Source organism: Cibotium barometz, chromosome 20 (genome assembly GCF_041138505.1).
Source record: "Cibotium barometz isolate CiBa-2024 chromosome 20, ASM4113850v1, whole genome shotgun sequence".
Lineage (NCBI taxonomy): Eukaryota > Viridiplantae > Streptophyta > Polypodiopsida > Cyatheales > Cibotiaceae > Cibotium > Cibotium barometz.
In genome coordinates, this window is record NC_141065.1 from 45,301,735 (window position 1) to 45,310,900 (window position 9,166).

Consider the following 9,166-nt stretch of genomic DNA (forward strand, 5'->3'; position numbering starts at 1 on the left):
TGTAAGTTTTAAATATTTAAAATATCCTTCTGTTGAACCCACGTGATACTTACATATTTATACGAGTGACCCCCCCGAGGTCCAAATTGACCAACTAAATTGGGACCATATTAGACTACAATGTAGTCCCACATTATGAGTAGCTCCCATGGCTATCTCGGACCATCTGCACCCTCAAACAAGCCCTACAAACTACTAACTTACACTTAGCCAAATGTTGTCAGAATTTCTCCTATATATTTTTTCTAAGAAATGAAGATTCCATCTGACGCTTGTTACTAGACCATAATGCCGAAACAGATATGGATAAGCCCATGGTATATCATATCAAACTTTGAACTCAACATCTCCTATGTCTGTCGAATCTTCTCTTCATGGTTCCCCATCATAATGAGGCCGTAAATAGATCATGTACCTACCTTGCTTAGAGAAAATATAAAAAATTATATCTAATAAACTTTTAGAAACGTCAATGCTTATAAAGAAAGTATCTATTCACCCCCATTGGTACCATGCACAAGGGGCCTATTTCATCACATACAATTCCTTCCAGAGTTTGTCCACTATTTTTCCTAAACTAGGCATTTCAAACCCTAGCTATGCCACATAAACCTCCTCCTCAAGATGGGCCATTAAAAAATGATACATTCAAATAAATTTGTAATATCTTCCACTTCCAATTAGTGGCCAAGTATTGTGAAACAGTGTGCAAATAGTGTGTGTGAATGGTGTACAAATGCAAACTATGCGAACAGTGTGTAAATAGCGGTTAGTCTAGTTGTGGGTGTGAATGGTGTACAAATGCAAACTATGCGAACAGTGTGTAAATAGTGGTTAGTCTAGTTGTGGGGGTGAATGTCTCTTGAAAGTCAAATATTTCATCTGTGCAAAACCCTTTGTCACATGAGCCTTGCCTTGCTTGTACTTACCCATATACCATCAAACTTGTACATGGCTTTCCAAATCCACTTTTGGTGCTAATAACCTTCAATTTTATAAGATAATCCATAAGATCCCAAGTGTGATTTCTCAAAATTATCATACTCTGACTCCATGTCCCCCATCTAGTTTAGATCTGCTACTACTATTTCTCCCTTCAAGCTAGCTAGCTCATAGTGTTTCATTATCTCAACCATTAAGGCCATATTGACAATGTGAGAAAGGCCCTCTTCTACTCCTCTATTCTCTTGGATCTACGACTCAGGGAGGGAGGGGAGGGAGGGGGGAGGTGTAAGCAAGAATGGTAGTGGTGCCATTCTAAATATGTAAGCATAGCACGTGGGTTCAACAGAAGGGGTTTTTAAAATCCCTCTTTTACACATTTTTCACATACAGAAGGGTACCATTTAAAGGCGGTGTTTATAGATTGAATAGAAAAAGGGTATGTTTTATTCACATGAAAAATTTATAGATAAGGGGTTTTTTAATTAGGCCTTGAATGCATGTGATATAGAGAGTTTTCATATAGTGAATCCCCCGAGATCTATAAATAGCTGCTAAGCTCAAGGGAGCCTTCCCATCAAAGAGTTTCTTTACCCATTTAGGATATGACCCCTTCTATGGTTTTACAGCCTTCTCTTCTTCATCATCTAATAAATTAACGTCTTGTAGAGTTGGCACTATCATTGGTGGTTGTGTCCGCTAGGCTACTACTTTGTTGTTGAAAGATAGTGTAGAGAAAGCCTTCTCCTCCACCTGATGACGCTATTCCTCGAACACCTCTCTAGGTCATATAGTCGATAACCCTTTGACTCTATATTGTACCACCCTGATAAGATACACTTCCTACTCTTGGAATTCCACTTGGTTCTAGATGAGTCTAGAACATGCATAGAACAGCCACATCCAAATGTCTTGAAAGATGAAATTAAAGGTTTCTTACCTAAATAAGCTTCTTGATGTGACATGCCCTTCATTATCTTTGTGTGCTTTGTGATAATATATGTGCATCAGTGCTAACTACCTCAGCCTAAAAGGAATTTTGTAATATTTTACCTATAACCATACTCCATGCCATCTCCACAATTATGTGATTCTCGTAGGGTATGAGCAATTGTCAAATATCTCTTGTTCCCATGCTCCTTGTAGTAGGATTAAAGCCACTTAACATGAGTTCTCCTCCTTAATCTATTGAAAATTCCTTCATCCTCTTTCTTGCTCAAGGGGTCACTATGTTAGCCCCCTATATAGCACATGTTTAAGGGATATTTAAAAAACCCCTTACTCACGGATTTTTGAATTTTAAAAACACCCCTTTTTTAACACTTTTTATAAAAGAAATTATCCCTTCTATTCCAAAATTATCCACCATTTCAATTAAAAATCCCTTTATGTATGTAAATTTTATGTAACTCCACAAGAGAAAAAATTTCCACCATTTCAATTAAAAAATCCCTTGTGTTGAACTCACGTGTTATCTTACATATTTTTGAGTGACCCCACCCCTCCCCCCCTGAGCTTTCTTGTCTCATTCTCTACCAAGCATATTTTAATTTTTTTAAGCTTTATTGAGAAACAAATACCCCCACATCTTTTTACTAAAGTAATCGATCAATAAAAAGAAGTAGGAAGAACGATTCAATGTAGTAGTGGTTTGTATTTTATCACATAGATCTATATATACAAGATCTAGAGAAGTCTCTGCACAATTCTTGATTTCTTTTGGAGATGCATGCCAATATTTCTTTTGGAGATGCATGCCAATATTTCTTGCCCATCATTTCTTGTTGATCATAGAATATTCACACACAACTCAAATCTCTGAAAATTCTAGTAGACATGTCATAATCCTAGACCTTTACATTTATTTGAAGAGTACAAATCTCAAATGCCCATATCTCTCATACCCATTAGGCGAAATATGGACTCTCATTTTTACCCCTTAAGGATTTCCACACCTCTAGAAAAAAGGGCTGATGGAGATTTTTTCACAAATCAAATTAAAAGTTCACAAAGATTTTACATTTGGAATCTACTTATCGAGACCTTTCCAATGATATATAGCATGATGGGAATTTTTATTATTTAAGAAGTCCTCAAATTAGTCATGATGTGGCAAAAATTCCCATCATGCTATATATCATTGGAAAGGTCTCAATGAGTAGATTCCAAATGTGAAATATCCACCAACGTCTGATTTGATTTGCAAAAAATTCACCATGAGCTCATTTTTCTAGAGAGAGGAGGTGTGGAAATGCTTAAGGAGAGTCCATAGTTTGCCTAATGATAGCTTACTTATCCCAACATTGAATAGCATTGTAAAAGTCAACATCTCGTATAAGTTGTTGTGCCTGGACTTCTCTCCCAACAACAACATTACCGCTAGCATCTGTGATGATTGCACCAACCTTATCAAAGTGATCCTACAAGTAATGATGATCTATGTTCCCAAATTACAATAGATTCCTCTTGTTGATGACCTATGCCAGCAGCCTTATCAAAGAGAACCTTCAAGTAATAATCACCAATGGCCACGACAACCAATAATAGATTTGTCTCGGCATACAAAGGATATACAGCTTCTTAAAATCACCAATACTACTAGAAACAAAAGAAATGGTATCTAAACTCATCATGGTTGGGCATTTGGCATCGTTCTTGATTGCTACCACAATGGACTACCCCAGAGGCTTGAGAGAGGTATACCATCCTTTTTTAACTAGTCATATGTTAGGATGCTCCATTGTTAATAGATGTTAAGGAATGTTCTATCTTTGCATATATTTCTTCTATTCCCACAAACATATCCAATTCCGCTTCAGGCTTCTTCAAAATGTCATTATTCTTATATAATTGTTTTAGTCTACATGATTTAACCACATGGCCATGCTTATCATGGTACAAACACTTTGCCTTAGATATTGTTTTGGCATTGGGGTGCATCTATACCTTTGAAACACATCTCCTCCTCCACTAGCATTGTGTTGAACGCCTCGAAAGTAAGAGGTGAGTAATGCACCTTCATGTTCAGTGAGGTCATAAAACTATCATACTTCAAGAGCAACACTTTGATGCACCTACATGCTAGTTATTCATTGGCCTTAGTGATCCCCACCACCATCTAATCTTGGAGACTCTTTATCTGCTATATAAACTACTATGTTGCTTCTTCTTTAGATTGTCTTTTTGCAATCTGATTCCTCTTGTCTAATGCTTGTTATTTGGAACTTTCCATGCTTCAGAAGCTATGGTAATTTGATGAATCAAGTTCATCACTGACTTAAAGTAATGCTGGTGATGGCACATTACATATTTTCCTCCACACCACAACAAGAGCATGATCTTGCAATATGGTCTATAGTGGAACTACAAGATCTAGAGTAGGAACCGGCTTTGCATCAACCCCTATTTGCAATTTTCCTCCATAACTCACATATCTAAATCAAACTTCCAGAGAGTGTGTCCCATCCAACTTCCCATTATGGAAAATTTAGACTCAATTTGGGCCCTTCAAGGATTTCTACACATTCTCTCTGCAAAAATGGGCTCAAAGTGAAATTTTTACAAATAAACTCAGAAGTGACCGAAGTTTGGAAATTTAGAGTTTACTCTTAGAGACCTTTCCAATGGTATATAGCATGATGGGAAATTTTTAATATTCAATAAGTCCCCAAATTTGTCTATGATGTGATACGTTGCCACATCATCACCAAATTTGGGGACTTTTTGAATATTAAAGATTGCCCATCCTGCTATATACCATTGGTAAGGTCTAAAAGAGTAGATTCCAAATGTCTAAACTCTACTCACTTATGAGTTGATTTGCAAAAAAATTACCATGAGCCCATTTTTGCAGATAGATAATGTGTAAAAATCCTTAAAGTTTCCCATTTGAGTCCAAATTTTCCCTAATGCATCACCAAGAGGTGGAGGATGGGCACGAACATAATGAGCTTGATGATAAACTAAGGCTTCCAAACTAGTCTATATATAGCACCCACCAGGGCCAGTATGGACACATTGGAAAACCCATGACTTGGACAAACCAACCATATCATCTGATTGGGACCATATTAAACTTCAACAAGGTCCCTCTAAGGGTCAAAGGGATTATGTGCAACATCCATGAACATTAGAGACCATATGGAGTCTAGACCCTCAAATGAGCCTCGTATCTCAAGAGCAATGTTTCCTTGGTTTGTTGTCCTCCCTAGCACACTAATATGGTCACATATCCTGCACAAGAATGCATCCTACTTGGTAGAGTTCTAAGTTTACATAAGCTATCTTGTAACCATCTGGCCACAGTTGGTTGGGCCACCACCACCACCACCCAATGTGTAAACTCGGAACTCCCTGATGCTTGTGTGTTCACCAATATGGCTACTCCTCATAAAGGGGGCCTTACATAATAGAGAACATCCTACTTGTTGTGCGAAGAAGTAGGATGCATCCTACTTGGTAGAGTTCGAAGTGTACATAAGTTGTCTTCTACAATCTAGCCACAGTTTGGCAGCCACCACTCAATCTATAAACTGGGAACTACCTAGTGGTCGTGTGTTCACCAAGATGGTTAATCCTCATTAAGGAGGCCTTGCATAATCTGTCACCCATAAAAACAACACGACGTCTTATGTTGGTAGAGTTCTAAGTCTACATAAGCTATCTTCTAACCATTTGGCCACAATTATGCCACCATCCCCAGTGTGTAAATTGGGAACTACTAGGTGCTCAAATTGCTCATCGGGATGGCTACTCCTCGTAAAGGGGGCCTTACATAATAGAGCACAGCCATCAATGAGGGTGGAGCATTCAGCAAATTCTTTTCAAATAGTGCACTAGACAACTTAAAACAATAAAGACTTTTTAACTTTAACTTCAAAAATACTATCATTTTCAAACAAGGATAGATGTAATGTAGCACATTGGACAACTTGGATATAGCAAAAAATATATATATATTTATTTACTTTCACCTGTAAGAGTACTATCATTTTCAAACAAGAACATGTCAAGAAACTCATACACTTGCAAAATAATATTATTAATAGACTATTTTGAGTTCTTATTGCAATACAATGCTTTAAACAAAATGCATCATCTCATATATTGTAGCTATTATTTTCTTTGTACTCATGTCTTGTTTTGAGGTATATATATATTTTTATTTTTAAATGTATTTAAAGCTGCTTGTGTTTATTTTAAAGTGCTAACATAATATAGTTGTGAGATTTATGCTCTTCATGAGGCATTATGACCAATGTAATATCTTTTTTCTTCTTCATTCAAGTACATGATAGTACAAGGTTAGGATAACATAATTCCTTGGAATGTTTACCAAAATGTGATGTACTTCAGAACATGACTATATTAATATAGTGGAATAAAATTCAACCATGTAGGTTGGATACAACTATGTGTGCTTCATCGAACATCACAATATTACTTACTCCCTTGTGTGATACTATAGTTTATTTCAAAAGCTATAGACACTGAAAAGAAATAAGTAATGTGTGTTATGTCTATTCATAAAATTTACCTCCGTGGTCCCAAAGTCCATGTAACAATACTACTTCGATGCATTTAGCTATATTATGAGCAATATGTAGAATCAAGTTTCAAGATAAATTCCTAGCTAATTTTGATTCTAAATTTTGTGATGTGACCACATGGAATTTTTAATTAATAGATGTTACCTAAAGTAAAATTGTATCTTGTTATATTTTCTAAATTTAACATGTAGATTATAATGTTTCTTGAAGTCATACCTTACAACCTTGGAAATGTACTACACAAATAATGTTTTATTTGGAGTCTACATTTAGGGCCATAAGCAAAGACACTTTTTCACTAATCTATTTTGCAAGATGATATTTTTTAATTCATGAATATGTATAGATTTGTGTGATTACAGGATTTGTGGACCACATTTTTCCATATTCATTTTACGCAGATTAATAAATGTATATCATTTCGGGAATTGCATTACCCTAATCTATCTCAAAGTTTAATAGAGAAAACATAACTTCTCTATATTGATTAGCATTGTTATCTTGGAACATTTCTTCTTACACGAAACTTGAGCGGACATCTTATTTATGTATAAAGTAGATCATTAGTACCCTTGTTTATCTTCAAGGTAGGCAATTATGCTCTGGAGGTCCCATAGTCCCTGCTCCAGGAGAACCGCACTGTAATTTTGTAATACCAAATATTAGCTTCTTCTCACTGAGACAACAAAGTTTAACAAAAACTCCAAAATTTGCATTACTAACTATTTTGTGTGTGTGTGTGCACGTGCACACATGCATGCACACAAATTGTGTGTGTATACATAGATCCGTGTGTGTATACATAGATCCGTGTGTGCATGAGTACATGGATGTATGTGTGTGTGTGTATGTATGTGTGCATGTGTGTATACATAAATGTGTGTATGTGTATGTGTTTGTGTGTATACATAAATGTGTATGTATACATAGATGTATGTGTATATGCATGTGTGTACGTATTATATACATATCTATATATATATATATAATGAACACACACATACAAATGCACACACATATATGTGTGTATGTATGGATGTATGCATGTGTGTGTATGTTTGCATTTAAAAAATGATAGTAATATATAATGTGTATATATATATCTATATATATATATATATAATGAACACACACATGCAAATGCACACACATATATGTGTGTATGTATGGATGTATGCATGTGTGTGTGTATGTTTGTATATGTATGTTTGCATTTAAAAAATGATAGTAATACTTACACAGTAGAAATACATCAGAATCAAAGTCATTTTGTACCACTAGGGTTCGCACGATACCATACCGTAATTCCCATCCTTCTTGAGGGCGAGTTGCTTCTTATCTGCGTGGATTGTAAATTGGGAGGTACAGTTGAATCTACAGTAGTCCAAATGCAAAGACTGCAGTAATTAGCAGCGATGCGTTTTACAAACTGGAAAAGGGGCTTTTGCGTGCATTAATGAGGCGGCTTTGGTTTATAAAACATAACGATTAAGATCAAAAGTTGTTTGGAATCTACATGCCTCCCAACCCACGGAACGATCAAGAAGCAACTTGGGAAGACATGCTAGGTATTTTTTCTCAAGAACTTAATGCGAGGAGAACAAAAGAACTTCGGCGTCGAATGAATAGGTGGTGGTAGATGCATGTGCTACGCTTCAAGCAGCCGAAAAGTGAGGCTACTACCTCTCTAGTCAGAGATAGTGACATACATATGGAAAAGTGAGGCTACTACCTCTCTATTCAAAGGTGCCTCTTGACACGGTAGGAGTTTGAAAAACGCGGAAAAGTGAGGTTACTACCTCTCCACTCAGAGATAGTGACATACATATGGAAAAGTGAGGCTACTACCTCTCTATGCAAAGGTGCCTCTTGACACGGTAGGAGTTTGAAAAACGTGGAAAAGTGAGGACACGTAGAAGTTTGAAGAGATGGTTCAAGCAGTGATGTCATGATCCACCATTGTTGGGCCATGTGAACTAGGGTTATCGGTGAGAAGCACACTAGGATTACCACACGACTTTGGTAAACTGGTATAACTAGTATTTCAAAGCTTGTAATCTTTTCCATTTTAGCATGCAAGATTCCTCTACAAATAGATCCATAGACTAAATGACGAAATGAAGTTAGAGTGGTCGAAAAAAAGGGTTTATTAACTGCAAACATAATGTACTGTAAATACTAAAAGAAATAGTATTTTTTACCTAGCTAGAAAAAGGTACAAATTGGACGAAGGATTCATGTATTACAATAATCGGCTATGCATTCCCAATGATGAGGAAACAAAGGGAAAAATTCTGAGAGAAGCCCATGATAGCCCGATAGCTGGACATCCAGGGTTCATAAAGATCTACATGTACGTAAAAAAGAGCTTCTTTTGACCAGGACTAAAAAAGGATGTACTTAATCATGTGCGTCAGTGTTTAATATGTCAAAGAGTCAAGGCAACAAGGGTTAAGATGCCAGGAAAGCTGCATCCCTTAGACATTCCACAAATTAAGTGGTAATGTATCAATATGGATTTTGTTAACTGGATTACCGTTAGTGCAATCAGGTTACAACTCCATTTTTGTGGTAGTTGACAGACTAACCAAGGTTGCCCATCTAATTCTAGTAAAAGAAACCTACACTGCAGTGGATGTTGCTAGAGTCTTCCTCAAGGAGATTTTCAGGTTGCA

At 36.4% G+C, this 9,166-nt stretch overlaps 1 long non-coding RNA gene across 1 annotated transcript; it reads right to left on the reverse strand.

Moving 5' to 3' along the window:
* Positions 1–6,964: 6,964 nt before the first annotated feature.
* LOC147627924 (uncharacterized) lies at positions 6,965–8,028 on the reverse strand. The gene is made up of 2 exons (XR_015268395.1): positions 7,792–8,028; positions 6,965–7,130 (listed from the first exon to the last, which is right to left on the reverse strand). It is a non-coding gene; the product is annotated as an uncharacterized LOC147627924 (long non-coding RNA).
* Positions 8,029–9,166: the final 1,138 nt, after the last annotated feature.